At 41.4% G+C, this 21,079-nt stretch overlaps 1 long non-coding RNA gene across 9 annotated transcripts in view; it reads right to left on the bottom strand.

Annotated features, from left to right (window-relative positions):
- Positions 1-1,320: 1,320 nt before the first annotated feature.
- Positions 1,321-21,079, bottom strand: part of LOC102088309 (uncharacterized) — a 31,518-nt gene continuing 11,759 nt past the window's right edge. For 3 of the 9 annotated variants that reach the window (XR_010472213.1, XR_010472215.1, XR_010472210.1), the window contains one exon: positions 1,323-19,746. This is a non-coding gene — a long non-coding RNA (uncharacterized LOC102088309). Of the gene's footprint in view, positions 19,747-21,079 lie in introns of all 9 variants that reach the window. The other 6 variants (XR_010472207.1, XR_010472216.1, XR_010472209.1 and 3 more) reach the window with 5 other exon arrangements.

The raw sequence follows: 21,079 nt of genomic DNA, 5'->3' as shown, positions 1-21,079 counted from the left end.
AATAAAACAGAAAGTTATGATGAGTGAACATGTAGGTTGCAAAGTCAAATGCAGAAAATACAGGAAATGCCAGAAATAAGATTTTCTGGGCAACCTTAACTCATCCTCCCTCCTGCATATGCATTTCATTACAGCCTTATTTGTATAATGTCATACTATTACACCGTCTCCTGTCATACTGGCAGTCTGTCTTCTATTTGCCCATGGGAACAGAACACCAAAATATATTTGAAGATCTGGATGTTATTCAGCACTCCTTTTAAATCTTCAGTTAACCAGTCCATGGTGTTACAGAGGAAATATTCCCTTAGTACAGGAGTTACTAACTCAGTCATAGGCTGGTCGTGGTGTATAGCAAACATACACGAGAAAAGTTCAAACTCTAAGCTGACTAGACTGGCATGTACCTTCCACTGAAACTCCTTTCAGTTGCTACCTCATTCTGTAGTGAAGACCCATAGACACATCGCATTGAAGAAGAGACTGTAGCCCTGGAGTTTCTGAGATGAATGGTTGAACTACCAGGAAGGACCCCTCCTCTCTCTTTACCTGAATGACCATCGAATCCCTCAGGGCAGTGGAATAATTGTGATAGGAAGTCTAAGAGAACCGTGTCTCGTGTACACGCTAGACCAGGTGTTTAAGCTTGTGTCTGTGAATGTCACAGACCTGGGGCCAAAGGCTTCCTTGGAAATGGGGAGGAAAGAGGCAACCTGGATACATGGAAAGCAAGTGTGACAGTAGGGAATTACAGGCCAGGTACCTGGCAGGGAAGGGTGGTGGGATGGGTGAGAGGTCCCTGGGAATAGCAGGCACAGGTCTTCCCACCCATGCTCCAGGTGCAACTGGTGTAGCAAGGAGCTGTGGGGGCAGTTGGAGGGAGAAATGCCTGTTTTACAAGAAGAGAGGAGGAAAGGCTGGCTTGCTTGGCCTAGCAAGCGGTGCCTGCGAGACAGTAATTACTTGCTGCCAGCTCGCACAAGAGGGATCATAGAAGAAAGGAGAGCACCTTAGAACAGGGAGCAGCTTGTCAGAGGGTTTGCCTTCTGAGTGGGTCTTGCAGACCTTAAATGTCTAAAGGAATTAGGCACTCCGCTCCCACTGCCTTTCGGTAGTGTTTTAAAAATGCAAATATTGTGAACAATTTGTAACTAACAGTTTTTTAAAAAACCCTGAAATGATGGAGATTTCCATAAGAAACCTGGTATTCCAAAACATTTTGGCAATAATCCAAACTAGATGAACAAAGAAAAAGGTAATGGGGCAGGTTGGGAAGGAAATTATTCCCACTTGGGAAATACTACTAGTAAGTTGCATAGATATGAAGGGTACAAGAAGCTGGTTACGTGTTGCTTCACTGTGTCTCTATACCATAAGTTTTCTATAGTCTGTTTTGTCTAAGACTACAGCCCATTTGTGATACTTTGTGAAGGATGTATTTAAGGCATTTAAATAAGCAAGCACTGCTGCCTATGAGGCAGCCTTAAAAAATTATTCATCAAAGTTTCAGGGTATTCATTAGCATTCACACAATTATTATGTGGGCAGATGACTATACATAGGCAGCCAAAATTGTCACAGGAATGACATTCATTTTATTAGCCAAAAAAATGAGACTTCGGAGCTACTGCAACACCCAACATTTTAATAACAATCCATTTTTCAACGATACACTGTTCAGCTGGCTAAACGCACGCGGATTAAACACAGGAAGCTTAAGAGCAGACTCTGTCAGCTATGTTTGTTTTCTATAAATCCCTTTGTGATTATGATGAACTGTACCATAACAGAGAAGGCTGATTTAGTATTATTGTATAGATGACTCATATAGTCTCTATGGCTCGACAAGAGCACAGGTTTTTTTCTAAATAAAGCAAGTAGTCAGTCCCAAAATAGAAGTAACACTTAAAAGAATGCAGCTCCTGGAGGAATTACAAATTCCATCTACTAAAAACGCAGGGGTTGGTATGCTGGGGCATCTCTGCTGAGGATATTGTGTGAAAGCCATTAATTCTTCATCTGGAATGTAAATCTATGCCGTCCAAATGGGATTTAAGTATTTCAAGGTAGGACTTGTGTTCCTGGCTGGAACCAGTTCTAACTGGTTGGGCAATTTTCATGGTCATTTTTATATTTGCTTTCTTGCTCGGAGCCCAGAGTTATTTGCCCTGTGCTACCTGCAGCGCTGTGACGTGGTATGGCTGGAATGGGTCCCCAGGCCAGGAAGGAAATGGGGCCCTGTCCCACCAGCCTCTGCTCTTCACCCCTGGCAGGGCCCCCTCAGCCAGCAGCCTCCAGGGTCATTGCACTGCTTGCAAAGTCGAAGGGGACACTGCTGCCGCCGTGTATTCCACTGCATATTTAAAAGTTTAGTGACATCTTATTCATAGGAATAAAAGGAAAGCATCAATTCCAATTAGAGAGAAAACATTTCCATTTCTTTCTTATGCTACACCAGAGCACTTTTCCCTTTTCCCTAAAATATGCAGGAACTTTGAAAACAAGTACTCTAATTTGCCTGAAATATCCTGGAGATGGGTTTCTGTGGCTGACCTACAAGTCACCTTTGACACAGTCTCACTGAATTCTCAAAAACAAACAAACAAAGTCCCAGCATATGAATCCATTAGTTATGTATTTTTACAGAATTCTGTAATTCATATAGAATCTCCACCAAATGAGAAAGGAAAACACTAACAGAGAACAACTTATTTTCTAGCTTCTAGCTAGAAGCTGTAGGGGTAAGACCCTGGGACAGGTGGTGCCTGAATGCCTCATGCACTGATGCACCATAGCTCTGGGTGAGTTTTATCCAGCTGCCTAGAAATCATTTGTAATTCAAACCAGGTTTAAAATACATCCTGAGAGGAAGTTTCTGTTCACCTGTTCCAAAACAAAGCTCATCGCTACTAATGCTTGTCAGACATGGATGAAGGTGTGAAAGAAAACCTGTGCTTAAAGTACTTCCATGGAGAAAGGCCCCTCTCCTGGCTGCATACTGGGGCAGCATGTTTGTGGAGATGGACAAGGGAGCTCCCTCTGACCTTAGGACGTCTCTGCCTTCCTATATTAACTGGCAAAGGGAGGACCGGAGCTACAGCCTCTATTAAAAGTCAACTTGAAATGCGCTGCACTTTAAATTTAAGATTACATGGCATTTGAATGCAAAGTACTACCTTTTTTTGATTAAAGTGTGTAAACAAACGCTGCATTATATGCTACAGTATTACTGATGCAGTATGTGTTTTGCTACAGCTTTGGTTCCACCTCTGTTGATATTAGTAGCAAAGTTTACATTAATTTTGATGGTATAGGGATAGAACTATTAATTACAAAATGCATTCCCATAGTCTGAAGTTGTGCAAAAAAAAGGTATCTAGAAAGTCTGGGAAAATGTATGCTTTTTCACAGTTACATTTGTAAAACAGATCTTTTTCTTTTCATTTGAAAAAGCATTCTGAGCAAGACTGACTTGTAACTCAAGATATGATTTCAAATTGCTGAAATGAGTACTAGGAATGAGCATTAAACTAGCTATAAAGCAAAATATATGCTAGCTAAGAGCATATAGAAAAAATTGTGTAACAAGTCAAGCTTAAGAGCAGTTCCAACTACAATCAACTACTGGAAAATTAGACAATGTTGAAATGTAATATGTATTAGGTATTTACTGCATTCTAGACAAAGAATCACTGTATCTGCAGATCTAACTACAAACAATAGTGATTTTGCCCAGTAATTATTGTCAGAATCTCTCCTGAATTGCCATAGGCATGAAAGGGAATTGGCTTTGCACAAAAATAATTAGGAAAACCAGTCAAATGAGGTGTTATTCTGGCCATACTACTTAGCTGTAGATGTAGACAGCAGCTGACTCACTGCTTAGAATCACACATTCTCTCACATCTTGGCACCTGAAATAGCTGAAACATCACAAACTGATAACAGGATTTCTAATTGAGAAGGAGAAGTATTTTGCATTAATATTACATGCAGCCATGAATTAAACATTACCACGTAACTAGAATGTTTTTCACTTGTATCTAAGCAGTAACTGCAATCTCAGCTGTTTCAAAATATGTATTCTTTCAAAATACCAGAAGGCAGTTGTATATAAAAGATTCATTCTCTTTTGGTGTATGAATCAGCTATGAAAGAACTGAAGTTGCAATTCATTCTCCTCTCTGTTCAACAAGGAGTGCAACTACATTATTACTGATTTGGGACAGTTCCTAAAGTTATGATTAACTCTGAGATAGAAACTCCTGGGGAAAAAAAAAGTCAGCGCTCAGTAAAAATACTCTGAGAAAAACAAACAAACAAACAAACAAACAAACAAGCCAAAACCAAAAAACAATTGGCTGAGACTACAATAGAGCATAATTTTCTCTAACTGTACTCATACTGTATTTTCTAAACCAGTATTTACATTTATTAATGAATGTCCCACTTTCTTTGACTAGTAAATCATTTGCAGAAGTGGAAACCTTTGTTCAGAGTTATTATAAGAGATTGTGTTTACAGAAATAAATTTTTCTTTTCCCAAAATTCTCTGGAAGCTGTACAGCAGCTCATCTATGCCAATTTAGCTTACAGTTTTTCCTAACATTAGGACAGACTGTCCTTTAGCTGGCAAAGTATTACTAAGCAGGGATATTTTATTTATAATTTCTTATTGTTTTAAATAAAATATAAAGGCAAATTATGTGAGTCTTGGTCTGTGCTTCAGGCTTGTAGTTCCACTAGGGTTTGAAAAAGTGCCCAGTTGTGTTTTCAGGGAAAAATTCTTCAAATATGAGAAAAGAAGCATGCAAGAAGTAAAGAATGGAGGACAAATTCTGCAAAGGAAGTGAATCACAGCTGGCACTTGGGATGGGGAAAGAGACAGACAGTGTGGGCAGGCTGGACACAGAGCCTTGTGGTAGTACTCTGGAAACTGAGGGGTTTGGGAAGAACATGTTCATCCTGTAATATTTTGCAGTTCATAACATGTAGGTTTCTTAAATGATGCCATGCTGCTGTGTTCTGCAGGAAGTTGCTTCAACTGTTGCACCCTCAGAGCTCTGTCAGTCAGCAGGGGTGCTGGGAGACGAGCCCCGCTGCCAGCCCCACCTCCCGCTACGCTGGTGACCACTGACTCCTGCGGTCAAAGCAGCAGAAGGAAATGCAGATGTGATTCATCTGCCTCAGAAAACAGAGTAGCTGTTGCTGTGAGCAGAGAGGCATATGGGCAGCTGGAGGTGGAACAGGGAGAGCAGGAGAGGTGAGAAACCTTTCTCTTTGCTCAGTTCAACCTCAGTGCACAGCCAGATCTGATACTCACTGAAATCACTGGGGTTTCTGGAGCTTGGTGGTCTTGCCTCAGGGACTCCAGGAGGTGAGTGTCCTCCTAGATCCGAGGTGCCCGAAGGTGACTTGAGTGTCACCACTCACAGCAGTAGGTACCAAGATGTAAAGTAGCAGCCAACACCTTGAACAGCAGTCACCACAGGCCTGCCTCTGGTCACACCTTCAGGACAAAGCATGTCCCAGTTGCCTCACTCCATCTTTATGTCACCCACCCTAACACCAAGCCAAGCCCAACCAAACTCCCATGCCTTCCCCCCCACCGCCTTGCTACCCCAGAGAAACTCACACACCGAGTCCAGCCCTCGCGCTTCTCTGCCCACCTCGACCCCATGCCTCAAGCTGTCTTTTGATGCCTTGAGCCAAAAGCACAGCTCCCACGTTGGCGGCATTCCTGCAGGCTTCCATGCCAGGCCACCCTTGCATCTCAACACTCGCTGGGTAGGGAGCCAGAGCCTCCCCCATCCCCAGCCTGTGCTGACAGGACACCCGAGACAGCCACTGGCTGCTGCTCCGGAGCTGCCAAGAGGAGAGCAGAGCCAGTTCCACGTTTGGGTGCACACCAGCTCATGGTCTCACTGGTCGCAGGGGCACCGGCGCACAGTGGTGGTGCTGTGCGAGGGATGAGGTGTCCTGGGTCTGAGGTCAGGAAGCCCTGGCTCTCAGGACAAGCCAGTCTGTTCACTCTCACAAGGCTTTTTCTTCCTCTCAACATCTTTTCACATATTTTCCTCTGGCTAATTGCCATAAAGGTCTGTCATCACGCAAGGAACTGCCGGTGGCTTGTAGGTGAAATTTGTGACTTCAGGCTTGCCTTGGTTGGGGGATGTATGAGAAAACATAAGCATTGTGGGTGTGCGGGGCTGTTGACACTCCCAGGGAGAGGCTGCCAGCACGGGCAACATGGCTGGATACAGAACACATGCAATTTACATTTCGTCACATATTACTGGAGGACATATACTTCATGTCTAGAAAATGAAGCTGTTATTACAAGATGAAAATCCATACAGTACGAGGCTTGTTTTTGGCCTTGCTGCAAGGCTGTTCTCTCGGGAGCAGAGCTGCTGTGAAGCAGTAAAGGACACGCTCTGATTCACTGTGAGACCCAGCAACAGCTTCCAGACCATGGAGCTGTTGTTTTTCTTACAGTTGCCAAACGGCTTTTGTTTGCCTGCCAAATTCGGCTGACTTGTCCTGCCTTGCAGCCCTTTGGGAAGACAGAGCAGACTCAACTGTCGCACACTGTAGTCACAGCTAAGGCAAGGTCCTCCCAGCTCAGATATACTTCAGCCCATGGAGAAGACAAGCTGCAGGTAAAGATACACAATATCTTTCAAGGAGACAAGTGGAAGCAATATGTGCTGTATCAAGTACTAGAATGTTATGTTTTTGTGATACATACTGTTTTTTTGAGAGAGCCAGAGTAAGATTAGTGGGGTCTGCAAGTAACCCCAAACAAGACCACTGATACAAGGACCATATGAGCTCTTGGAGCAGCCCCGTGACTCTGGAAGTTTCTTTGGCGTCCCACTAATGCCTTTCTACATACTTGCTTTTTGGAGTCCCCAGTAGTCAGCCAGCTTTACCAAGAAGAAGCATGCTGCACACAAAATAATATTAATAATAATAAAAAAATACATGTTGCTGATTTCTTAATTGCAGGAAAATCAAGCAAGCACTTTATACATGATTCAAGCAGCTTGTTTCCCATTTCCCTTTCCCTCTCTTCTCCCTTCCCATTCTCCAAGTCCACTGATAGGTTTTTTGGGGGGTATATGAATTGTGGCCACAGAGTGTGCATTTCTAAAACACGCTCTGCTCTTCACCTAGCTATAAAACATGTAGTTAGGCCTTTCCAATAGACCATAAATACTGAAATATTCACCTAGCTGTTTGCTGTAATGCTGTATTACTTCCAGTTCTGAATTACATCTAAAGCAATCTAAATTGACTGGTTCCTCATTTTCCCCATCTCTGGAATGAGGCAATAATGTTTCCCATCATCATCAAGGGCTCTGAGGTGGGTGGATGAAAAAATTATCAAGGTGCGAGGCATTGTAAATAAAATAGTGGCTTGCAAAAAAATGTGCAGGTGCTTTTGGAATGCAAGCAAAGCCAGATTGCAATGGCAAAGGATGAAAGTTATGGGAGCTTTGTGGTACTGAAGTCTCATGACTCCCTAGCAGGGTTTAAGTTCTATCAGCTTGGCAAGATGGCAGAGCCAACCATCAACGAGAATGAGGTAAAAAGCCTGGAGGCTCTGCCTGCCCTGTTGTCAGTGGTGCTCCTCTTCTGGGACATGGCCAAAGCAGCTTCGGGAGGAGCTCCACAGGACTTTTTCTGGCCCACAGAGCTTCACAGGGACTTTGCTATCAGCCAGAGTCAGTAGGAAGGATGATGTTTTTATTTCCATCCAAAAGGATGTAGGGTTTCGTGATGATCTTGGTTGCAAATACACAAGTGCTGTGAAGTTCCTTAGGCCAAGCTTTACTAAGACACTCAGGTATAGTGATGCTCAGAGACATAGGTTACTTCTTTGGGTGAAGCTGTTCAGCTAATGTTTTTCACTTTAGAGGACAGAACGATGGAGTCTGCCTATGATCACCCATAACTGCCTGGAGGTTGAAGTTCTCATCTAGAAAGCAGCAGACCTACAATCAGTGCTCTCCTCTGCATGAGTCAATTCAAAGCCATACCTTGCCACTTCAAGGAGTCTCCTCCAGCCACTGAACTGCTTCTTCTATGGAGATAGGGCATTCCCTGCCTCTGTTCTCAAAGCAGAGAGACAGGACAGAAAAGAAACAAGTGTCAGAGAGTGAGAGAGGGCAAGCAAGAGAGCACCTCTCTATGTCGTCTACTAATGTGGGCATTCAGTTGAAGGAAGGAGGCTTTGGATCCAGTCTCCTTTCAGAAGAGCTTACATATTTTTTTCCAGTCCTTTACAGCACTAAATATTCGGGGCAGGGAGGAAAAGAAACAACTGTACCTGTTATTTTATGAAATACAGAAGTGTTAAATCCAAAGCTGCTTCACCATTATTGGCATTTGCCAACGCTAAATTTTAAGAGGAGCTTAAGTGCTGTATACTTCCATCCCAGCTGTGAGAATAATTAACAAGAACAGACCTCCCTCTTGAAAAATAAACCATTTTTTGAGTAAACCAAGCCAACGACTGTTGCTGGAATGTCATATCCCATCTAAGCAGAGGCAAACCAATGATTCATTAACAATTCCAGCTGGAAAGTTAGGGGCTGTTATCCTGTTGGTGAATGTAACCTGCTATCTCTCATTAGAGCACAGATTGGAAACAAGCCCAGGTCAACCTTCATTATTATTATTACGAGTCATATGCACTGTGCAACTGTTCGGACCTCCCCTGGAGCCCTCTTGTGCTAAGTGAAACAAGGCAGCCTGAAAACCAGACAGTTTCATAGACCTGCCCTGTTCTCTGACTATTGCAGTCACAGGTAAGCGCTGCAGTGTTCTCAACTGGGGCTCAAAAATTGCCAGCTCAGCAGCGGGGCAGCCTGACAATAACCAGTTTGTGGAGGGTTGGTGGATTTTTTAAGGTCATGGTCAAGTTCATGCATTTTGTGGTGTTCATTTTCTTCCCCCTGCTGGCTCTGCTTTTGGAAACAGCAGGGGATAGGGACTGACAGTGATCCAGGTCTCTGAAATGCTTGGAGGGGGAATGCAGGTCAAGGTCAATTATTTCTTAATTGATAAGCAGGGAGCCAGTAGCCATGATATGGGGACAGGGCAATGTACCTGCATGTGTCCTGCACCCCAGGCTTGCTGCTAATGCTGGCCTGCCTGCTAGAGATGTCTAATGCTCATCTAGCCCATCTTCTTAGTCCATCATTCTTCATTATCAGATTTCTCATTTAAAGGACAGCATCAGGTTTTACTCTTGAACTAATTTTCTGGGTAGCCAGGGACGCATCTAGACGTTAAGCCCACAGGAACCACAACACTTGTACTGTACAACTCAGGTTTCAGGTACAACTGCCTTGTACCTGAAACCTGAGAAAGGCCATCTTAAAAATAATTCAGCTAAACAATATGAAAGTTACACAGAATAAAAGGTGTTTGTACTTATTTCCAAACGTCAATACATACTCAGCATATTAGAATCCTGCACAAAGCTTAAGGTTTGTATCAGATATTGAACAGTCATAAGAATGTTTTTACAAGCTGTGTTCAGTGGAAAGAAATAGTACTCTTCAGTAAAACTAAATGCAAACTTTTTGCAAGGGTGGGCAACAATAAGGCAGCTGATCTTTCAGAACAAACTTTTGTCCTCTAAAATCTACAGCTTAGTGTCATGAAAATACAGAGTCAAAGAAAATCATGGAATAGTGAAAATAAATGAAAATTTTATCACCCAGCTGAGTTGGACCGATGTTGTACATTTTGAAAATATCTCCAGAAACTTACTACTTAATCAAAAGCAATAAAGCAGGTTAACAAGCCAAACAACCCAACAATGTCTCAAAACCACATTACACAAATTAATGTGCTAACTCTGGAACCTGTTGAGGTTGAACTTGTGGGCCACGAAGCAGCCACAAACCCCTTTGAGATTACCGTCTTTTTAGGTTAAGCTCATTATTTGTAGTAATTCTTACTGTGTTTATAAGATGGTTAATCACTTTTCTTGGATGTAAAGGGGAACTAGGAGCTGGGCAAACTAGTAAGACAAATTCTCAGCTGACAGCAGATTTTAAAATGAGCAAGTAAAAGTAGAGAACGAGGTGAGACTGCCCAGTCCCACTACTGTAATGGCTTGTTGGGATGGGAAGAGCAACAGATGCTGTTAAAGACAATAAATACTTGTAACTTGGTATTAAAATGTTTGGTAGCTGCTCTACTAACTTCAATGTAATACTGAAGATTTAAAGCATATAAAGAAAGGCTTTTTAGACACATATGATCCTAAAGCCATAGTAACTGCCCACATACAAAAGAGAGAGGTAAAATAGCATAGTTACAAAATTCTAGGGGGAAAATTACAGACGATTTCAAAACTGCTACCGTTTTCTTTACTGCTTTGAAGGAATGCAGTAGGTTATCTGCATTAGACAGGCAGGCTTAGAAAATGGTTGTCTTAAAAGTGTTAATACCTTTGGAAATGTCTACACAACAAAAGAAAGGACACAAAAAGCATGGTAAACCTCAACAAGCTTTTATCTTGCTATTACAGATAATGATAGCATAAAAAACATAGCAAATAGCAAGAGCTTTCCACACCAGCATGTGTCTATGACATCTGTGTAGAGCCCCAGGGCAGTTTGTATTTGAGCTGATGGTTTGTGCTCTAGTCTGTGTCAGTCCATCTTGTGTTTGTAGGCATGTTGTCTTTCTTACAGGCAGTAGATGCAAATTATAACAGTGCCTAATTAATGGAGCTCACCCTCACCCAACAGATCTGAACAGACTGGGAACAAAACTGATTGCATGCAACATCAAACAGTATCACAGGCAATCAGCAGGAGGTTCCTTTTGCATATCATGTCCATTTTAACTGTGATACCAAGAGAACAGGACCTGTTAAGAAAGATCGGCAGGGAGGAAAGTTTTCAGAACACAAAGACACATCTAAGTTCCTGACTAGTACTTATTATTGGATATTTGGCAGCTTATGTCTCTATGGGTGATGTCTGAATACCAAATTATTTGGGGAACGATCCGATACAACAAGAGGAGAAATGCTCAATGAAACTGTCTTTAGACTGTCTCAAATCCATCCTAGTAGGTGGTGATGAGAAGGTCTGGTTAATGTCTCCTGCTTATTGTTTAAATTACTTACTTTTAAACAATCATCATTAAGACTGTTATTTGCACTGTGGCAGGTGCTGTACAAATAGGGCAAAGCAATAGGGGAGCCTAGTGCAAGGGGAGGAATGAGGTGAATGCCACTAATTTGTGTTAACAGGCCCCTGAACAGGCTCTGGACAAGAAAACAAGGCACAAAATGGCACGCCGGTAGTACCAGAAGCAGCAGTTTGCTGTGTCCAGTGGCTACCACTCACCTGGCAAATATACAAGATCCAGCTCACATTTATCACTATCAACTATCAACTCACTACAACACTGAATTATTACACTGCTTGCCTCTTTCCACACCAATACCTGAGTCATCTGCATATCAATTTCCTTCAGGAAATGCACTTTTATATATTGCTAATTAGAGCTAGATGGAAAAAATGTTTTTTTGCCACTGAAAAATAAACTGTTTCCATAAAAAATCTAACCTAGACACCTTTCTTCCATTTCTGAGATACAGCTTGTCCAAAGAAAAGTAAAAAAATGTGGAGGAAAATGTTAAAGAAACTGATCTCTTTCTACTTTACTTAGTTGAAAACACGGTACTCAGGAAAAGATCCTGATATAGGAAGGCTATGTGTGCATTGACTGGTGTAAGTCAAATTGCCAATCAAGATGAGGAACACAAGAGAAGAGCACCTTACTTTGTCCCACCTGTTCCAGCTGTCTGCCATCGCAATGGCGTGTTTAGCCTGCAGTCATCTCAATGCAGAAAAAACATACAAAGCTAACCCGGATACTAGAAATGTGCCAACCCCAAACTCAGGGTAAGTTAGTTTATTCAACAGATAAGGAGCACATCCATAGCTGTGACAGGCACACCTTTACGTCGTGTCCGTGTAAGTCACTTTACATGGGTGCAACACATGTATATTAATGGCATTCCATTAATAACCTTGCTGGTGTATGTTTTTCTAAAGCAGATAATGAAAAATCGTTCTGTCTTTCCACTTGAGAAATGTCCTCATCTTTTGCTTTGACAACGGCAGTAAAAAGGACTCAACTTGGTCACATAGTCCAATCCCACCACCCCCACCACAGGCAGGAATGACTAAATTTACACCATCTATCACAGGAACTGCTTACTATACTTTTCTTGTCTGCTCACACATTCTTTTTAAACCAACCTTAACCTTTCTCTTTCAATTAAAAGAGGATGGAAGGTATCTTTCTTGCTTAATAGACTTCCTGCTGCTTCTCTCTTTCTGTGTGTTGGTTTTGCTGGATGTTTTTCAAAGTCGAATGCCCTTCCTAGGAATCTGGGCACCTTGTTGTTGGAACTAAAACTGCTGTCGCAGTTCACTATTGACTAATGTGTGGAGACTGGGATTGATGTCATTTTTGTAAGAAAAGCAAATGCGTGGAGGAAAAGAATGAGAATACATATTATTGTGGGCATTGAGATATGCATTATGTAGACAGTATGCTTTCTGTTTCTTATCTGATAATTTCCCTGATGTTCTCAGACAGATTCTCAGCTTGTACAAACACAATTTTAAGTATGACTGACCCATGCCAATTTATGCTCAGCAATAAGCTTGTTCTCTCTCCCATCAGATAGTGTATTTGAGCAACCTTCAATGAGAATTCACAGTATTTCTCTGTGGCTCCAGCTGCACTGTACATGATGGTGTTTACCAAGAAGAAAATATTAACCTGTGGGAAAACACAGATTTGTTTAGAATATGCAGGACTGAGGAAAGAGCAAAGGCACCCTTTTTGAAATAGAAATTTTGCTTACAAGATGCTGTGGCTCAAATCTATATTTTTGCCAAAATTCTACACTCTGACACAACATAGAAGAGTACAGACTACAAGAAATAAGCTTTGATTAACCAAGGCAGCATAAGCACAGTTATCACATAATTATGTCTCTGTCATTCTCTGCTGCAAAGACTGTGGAGTCCAGGAAAGCCCCAGAATAGTAAGGGCATGAATACAAAATAGCCATTTTCTCATATTTCAAGTGATGCAGAAAGAAGTAACAGTCCATCCATTTTCACTGTGCAGTTTTTAGTGTTCCTGAGCAGGGCCTGGATGGTAAACACTTCATAAAAGGGGGAAAAGAGAAAAAAAAAAAAGAAAAAAAAAAGGAAGTCTCCTGCCCATTTTCTCCTCGTATGTATTAAACTAATTACTTTGCTTTAACAAGGGGGGCTTTGTTCTTATAATTTCCAAGTTTCATTCCAGCCCCTGCAGCTAATCATGACCACAGTCCCTGATAATGAGTAGTAAATTGTTATAGTCCTCAGAGCCTGATAGGTACATTCCAGCCTGCATCATGTAGCCCTGCTTCTCTATACATTATTGTTCACAGATGGTAGCTGTCAAACTCTGTCAACTTCATATACACATTCAGAGAGTCACATCCGCATTCCTGGAATTTATGACTGCACAGCCCTCACCTTCTAAGGCCCTTAATTCAATAACATGTCATGTCTCTTCAGTTTCGCCCTCCTTTTAAATACTTTCACCCACTTACAGACCTTCCATTTAGTAAAAAAAGACAAAAAAAGAAAAACAAAAAAAACCCCTACTGAGTTATTACAATGTAAATATTTTAATAGAATGAGGGGGGTGGGGAAGCCTATCTGGCTCTAAACAGCCCCATTATTACATTCAGATTGATGGTCAGGAGCTAATGGAACATTTGCTTTAAAAGTTTATTTAACTATAGGGAAAGTGGATATAGAATATGTATCTACTGATTGCCACATCACCGAGTCTTTGGGTAACAGTATATAATATAAAGGGATATTTGCAGGGGCTTCATTGTCTAAAGGGTATTATTTAGTCCAACTTTATCTAATATTTGAACCCTAATCAAGACAAAAATAGGTATGAATAATTTCAATTTCATTTTAAAAACACTTATTTTTAAATGACTAAATCACATTTTAAAGACGGATGTCTGGAGATGCTATCACTAATAATATGAATGAAAAAGGAGAAATTTATTCCTCTGCCCAGACTGAGAAAATGAAGTGCAAGGAAGTAAACAAGGCAAGTAAAGCATAGCAAGTAGATTAAAAGACAGACTTTTTTTTAATGCCTAACAAAGCAAAGATTGTTAATAGTCATCCTGACAGAGACCATACTTGCTGCATGTATCCTCCCTTCCTCAATGGGCTCTTCCAGCCAAGCTCCCGCAGGCTCAGGAGAGGAAATCGGTAGAAATGTCTTTCCAGAGCTTTTGCATTTTAGACTGTCTTTGTCTCTAGCTGGTCTTTTATGCTCCTTCGCCTGGGACCACCTTCCAGAGAGGACTCAAATAAAGCAAGCTGCAGTAGTGGTCTGTAAATGGATCCCATCTCAGGGCTGGACATGAATCAGCCAGAGCTCTGAGATGGATCTACCCTTCAATTTCACACCTTTGAGTTTCCCAAAAAGACAACAAGACTGAAGGAAGCTGAATTTTACAGGGACGTGCACTATAAATACTTCTAAAAGACAGCAGACTCAAACTGCTCACATGTCAGAAGTTAAAGTGGTTGGTACCTAACTCTTCCCTGTTCCACTATGTCCTTAAAGACAGGCTCACACTTAAAGGCTTGTTTGGTTTGGTTTGGTTTTTAATTTCACCTCTCTCAGAAATGAAGAGCACAGAAGCATTGCCCTGCTGACACTTGTGCGAGTGACTTGGCAGGAGCGCAGCCCTGTGCACAGCACAGTTCCCCCACTAAATCAGCAGCCACACTGGCTGTCTTAGAAATGATGGTACTGTCATGCTGTGAACAAATTGAACTGAGTTTTCCTCCTACATGCCTTTCAAGCTAAAGTAAGCTGGTCTATATCCATGAATAATGCAGCAGGACATAGCTCGCCTTGGAGAAACACTTCAACTACACCCCCACATGCCCAGTAAGAGGAGAACTATGAGTAATCTGATAGGGGTTACTCTGAAGTGCAGTTGCAATGCTGGAGTCTCCCTTCCCTCATTAACCTTTTTAAAATAACCCCAGAACTCTTGACGGCATCCCTGGTGGGAACTGGTGCCACAATTAAGGGCATGCAGCGCAAATACACTGTCACATTTATGGCCATCTCCTCTGCTGCCAATATCACTGTGAACTCATTGTTGCAGCAGTGATGTATAAGCCAGGCGGAAGGTTTGTGAAGCTATAATTTACCCAGAGCTGGATGTTCTGAGATGACAGTGGTGGTGATCTCAAGATCATGTCACAGTGGGGCTCCTTTATAGGTTCCCCCACACAAGAGTGCATCCTGCCAAGGTGGAGACGCAGCCTGGGTCAGAGGCTGGCTCTTGTGAAATCTGGGGAAAAACATTTTGAAAACAACATGTTCTGTTGTCTTCCTTCACCTCATGTGAAAGGGCAACAATTAAATAATTGCAAAATGCATCAAATCATACTAAAATGGACAGAGATTTAACTCGGGATGTGATTTTAAGTCTACACATTGTCAGAAAAAGTGTGATAGACCAAGACACCTGGGAATGTAAGCAAAACAAAACCAAACATACAAAAAGGCAAAAATGCATTCATCCCATTAGTAAAACATTAACAAGGTGAGGAATGTTTTGGTAGTCTGTAATTTCCGAGATTTCAGTCTGATCCCCGCTGCCACAGCTTTTCTGTTTAACTGTGCAAATTGTGTGCAGCCTTGCTCTATCACAGTGGAGATAAACACATTCAAGACTCCAAAACCACTCAGATATCAGAGTAAGAGTGGCTGTAAAAGGGACTGCATTATCACAGGTCTGGACTTGAGTCAGGAAAACATCTTTAGTAAGTAAAGCTCTTCAAGTCACTGAGAGATATGGCCTGTTCACAGTGACAGTGCCCCAGTGCTCTGCTGTTTGTCTCTTTGGAGAGCAGGAGCAGGTAATATGAAAACTATTCAGTTAAAGCTTATCTGTTTTTAAGATATTGGAAGGGGGGAAAAGCCATTTATAGGCTGTGATTTTGGAAAGACTCCTATGTATAGGTTTTTGTTGTGACAAGAAAACGTTTCAATCTGTTCTGTATATTCTTTAGTGCTGCAGGGCTGAAAAGAAAGGAGCATGACATGGCACACAACCTGCTAACAGAGCCAGCTGGGCCCATTCTGGCTCTTACTCTGTTGCGATTTCTTGCTAACTGTTCAGCTAGAGGTATATTGGATATCTGAGAAAAATAACCTCAAGAAATTAATCTAGTCTTCCCAGGAAAATCTGTCTTGATCAGTCAGTTGTCTAAATGAAGGGAGCCATGGATACCAGTTACACATCTAGGTGCTGGTCTGTCACCTGTGACGTTTGGTGGAGATCCACGGTAACAGAGTGCAGAGCAACAGTTAGGACAGACAGTCACTCAGTGCCACTGAATCCTGTTGCCCAAACTAGCGATCCACATGATTCTGCAATGACCTGTATGTGGGTAAGAAAAGTACTTCTCTCCTCCTATTGGTATTTTTAATTTGAATAGCTTACCAAAATAAAGACTGCCTGACCACAAACAAGCATATGCAGAGTTCAGCAAAATGTTACTTGGATCTTAGTTGATAACTTAAGTGTTAATATATGACAAGAAATTACAACACATATGCAAAAGAAAGTGCTAGAAAAAATACATGACTTTTGAAAGAATGGTTATAATTGCTTTCTAGATTTTAAAAAGGGGGAGCTATTAATTTGGTCTTACCTACGAGAAGAATTGCAGGTTACAGAGGAAAAAAAAATCTAGTAATTGTAAGATTGCCTGGATTTTGATTCGCAAACTTTTTCTACCATTGCAGTATCTGAACAAAATCCTAGTTTTTGAAAACCACTGAAATTTTTTAAAAAACACAGATCTAAGGCTCTCTAACTCTATGCACTACTTGTTACAAAAACAAAACAAACAAATAAACAAACAAACAAGTTGGCTTCCCCCACCCCCCCATTTATATATCGGTTACTGATTAACTGGGGATACAGTGGAGCTGGTGTACTGGTGACTTGCTGCTGATCTACACCACATTCCTGCAGGTGCAGATTAGAGCTGTCTTATCAAGCAGCTTTGTGCAGGTGCACCAGGGAGCACGCTGCTCCGGCAGCAGCCTGGGGAGCGTTCTTCCACCAAAATATCAGGGCCTAATTACACAGCAGTCAGTGGAGAACACATATAACACAAAGCATTTCTGATCCAAAGCCCACAAATAACAGCAAAAAGCATTTTCTAATGTGAATAGAAGTGATGTTGCAAGCCAGGTTTTCACTTCACCTTGGCAAGAGATTTAAATAGAAACATTCCTTTGCTGAGTGAGCCTGTGTGAAAAATACACAACCGAATCAGGAAACAATGAAACTATTTATAACTGGCTTGTAAAAACTGCATAGGTCCACATTTTTAAAAATATGTACAGGTCTGTAGTACACTGGTTATTTCCAAAGTGTTGTGTACCTTGAGCAGCAGGATTGTGGATTCCCCGTCTGACCGGGTGAAGAGGAGAGGTGAAGGTGGGTAGCAGGAAGAAGACCTGGCAGAGGCATGAAGCATAAGGGTTTTGGAGGGAAGATAATTTAACCAAATCTACTACTCACCTTCCCTTCTCTGCTGGAGTCTTGCTGGAGAAGATGGTGCTGAAGGTGAAGCATCATGTTAAAAGGCTAGTACTGGGGGAGACACCCCAGAGACAGCTATAGGAAAGAAGATGGGGGGCACAGGGGATTGCTTGGCAGCCAAGGAGAAGCTAGACAAAGAAATTGTTTCATGTGAGGAGTTGCAGGAAACCCATTTCCTTACTGGGACAAGCAATGCTTTAGACCAGAATTAGATTAATTATCTCAGCAGCAGTTGCAAAAACCACTCCCTCGTCAAACTGGTGTTCAATGTGATTTTTGTACAAGCCAAACTGTATTCAGAACTATAACCAGAAGCTTTCAAGATCTCCAATGGAAGAGCATGTCCAGTGTGCTGAAATCACCACATCTGCAAACAAACACCCACTTCACAGGTGTGGGTCTTCCTGGGTGCTATGATCACCCAGCTGTTTGGGGCACTTTTAGGACAGAGCTTTTTCTAGCTGGCATATCGGAAGCAGAAATAGGTTTGTTTGTTGTTTCAGTTGGAGGGGTTTGTTTGTTTATTCATTTTTTTCACTGAGAGAATAAGACATTTTGTTGAATGGCAAAGTATCAAGGTTTTGCAATGTGATAATATGCAGGGCTGAAATGTTTCTAGGCAAGACAAAGAAACCTTGATAACAGGTTTGTGGAATTTGATTGCTGCAATAGCAACAACTTCAGAACATACCTGTTCAGCCACTCTGATCTTGATTACATTATTTATGTGAAGATATGAGTTTAAATTAATTACTCTTTAATGGTTCAATAAGGTACTCCAGTTGTACTGTGGGATACATTACTTTCCATATTTTTAATAAATATATACATTAGGTTGCCCAGTTTATAAAGAGGCACATGACTGCATGAAGATACACATGGTGTTACTACCTCCTCTATGGAGTACAGGGTCAAGGATTATCTACATATAACCAAGCAACATGGACACTGTGTATTGATCTATGGTACTCTGTGGCTGAAGGGTTTTTGTTACAGTGCACTGTCCTTCTGACAAAAAAAAAAAAAAAAAGAGAGATTTCCAGTCTAAACTGGTATCCATAGGATTCAGCAGCAACTCCTCTGTTGAGTCTTGTGCTGAGTTGTAAAATCAGTCATCCTTTATGGCTCTTGCTTTAAATAAAGGGAACTTTTCCCTCCTCTTCATACCGTGCTGCCAGATGAGAAAGCTCACACTGTACTAGTTCTGGGAACAAAAGGAACGGTTCTTTTCTCTAGTGCTGACAACCTGATACCATTCACAAGCACTGCCAATCTATATTAGGAATGTGGAAAAGGTACAAGAAGTTTAGGCAGCTTAACTGAATGGACGTGCTTATTGAAAACTGCTTCTGGTACCCTGAGTTTGTATGCAGCCGGCAGAGCTGCTGAGCCAGAAAAATCGATCCCTAGGAACACAAATGCGGATGAGGCATGATTCATTCAATTAAGTGTTCAGTGAGATTTTTGTCCTCCATCTAGGCATTCTAGCAGCAAATGTACCCAGGTGTTATTTTTAAAACAGAATTTTAATTTGAATATTGCCAAGACAATAAGATCATTCCAGGAAGGTCACAAGCATCCTCAAAAATAGCATGAATTGACCTGTTTTCTAGTGACAAAAGGCCTTGCAGGTATGATTTTTGACACCTTGCATTCAGTTACTTTTGTCTCTCAGTGTTTCAATATCAGCATCCTAAGTGTTACCGTATAGCGGCATTAGGTTCCTCACACTCATGCTGGAACAAGAAGGAAAACTCAGTGGTGTTCTTTCAATTTCCTTGCTAAATGTTGTTGTACACAAAGAAAAGAATAAGTAAGAAGCTAGGACAGCACAGTCTCCAGTACCAGTGGTGAAAGATCATAGCCTAGTTATTTCAAAACCTCTTTAAAAATTATTCTGAGCACAAAACGTACCTGTATGCATTTTCCCAGTATGCTGAGAGATTAGATGAGTATGGAACAGTGCATGGGCTTCTTGTCTCCGTAATAAAAGAATCACCAGGCTCTGACATAGATCTGCAGTAATTCTAAAATGAGATTGATATGGCTATTACTAGCAACTATTTAGCAAATGTCTCAGCTATCAGTTTCTTTGAGCTACAAAACAAAGGCAAAGAGGAGAAAGCCACTAGTCTTTTCTCCAGTGCCATCTTACCAACTCCACATAACTTCAGTGCTGATTATTAACCCTTACTTGTTTTCAGTGGTGGGTTCAGATCCTACACAGCCTCATGGAGATCTCTGTGCAACCCTCTGGATAATTTTCTTCCCTTGTCTCCTTGCTTTGTGTAAGTATGAGATTTTTCAAAACTGAAAAAAAATGGATCCTAGGTGTCAAAATGAGTTTTATAATAGAGTAGTTTTTCCCCTGGGTTGATGATACAATGCAGTGGTTTTGCTTTCCAGCAGTATGATCCAGCATGTTGCCACTTGTTCTGTTTCAGCTTTTCCTCCTTTCAAGCCAACCCACTTCAAATGTTGCAACTTGAACAAGGCAAGGTTTCTGCATTATACAAAATATCCTTGATTTGATACACTAACATTTCCTTCACAAGACAAAAAGCCTTTTTGTTACAATTCATTATGCTTCAAAAACCTGTATATGACACTTCACAAGAATTCTTTTATTTCTGGGACTTATGGAAGCTTCTTTCGTCTTGCTGTGAACCTGCTATAAGCTCTCGCTTGGTAAAAAGCAGCTCTGTTACCGTATGCAGGGAACCTAACAATTAAGACGACCTGAACAAATTGGGCCCAACTACACCTTTAAACAAAATGACCATTTGTCCTTGCGCAGCCAGGGTGTTTGGCTGTTATACAATGGGTATGATGAGATATTGAATAAGACAAGTAACTAATTTTCTCAATACAGTAAAAGCTGTTATTTATAGAAGAACGATTGTAAGGAGACATGTTTGTTCCTATTGCTTTCCACACAATTCCAGCTATTTAAAACACTTGCAGAAATCAAAATTATTATTGTTAAAAAAACATTAATGCTGTATATCTTCTGTGGCTGCTGGATGCTCAACACTAGAGAGAAACAGGTACTTTAGGATATGTCCTGGGGCCATGGAACAAAATCCATACCAAAATTAGGTCTAACCAGGTTAGCTTGCATACTGCAACAAACCTAAAAACAATTTTATGGTGTTTCCTATAGGCTTATTTACCATGTTACTCTCTGCTACCACAACAAGGGTTGATTCTGTATAAATTACAGCTGACTTTTGTACACTGCACCCATCACATCCCCTTGGGCTCATTTGTAGATTTGCAGCTCCAGGGAGAAAACAGAAAATGAACTCCTGAGGGAACTGTACCCTCCTCTTGCCCTACAAATGTCTGAGAGCACATTTG

Source organism: Columba livia, chromosome 4, assembly GCF_036013475.1.
Source record: "Columba livia isolate bColLiv1 breed racing homer chromosome 4, bColLiv1.pat.W.v2, whole genome shotgun sequence".
Classification (NCBI taxonomy): domain Eukaryota; kingdom Metazoa; phylum Chordata; class Aves; order Columbiformes; family Columbidae; genus Columba; species Columba livia.
Note: the sequence above shows the minus strand (reverse complement) of the source record. Positions and strands in the feature narration are given on the sequence as shown.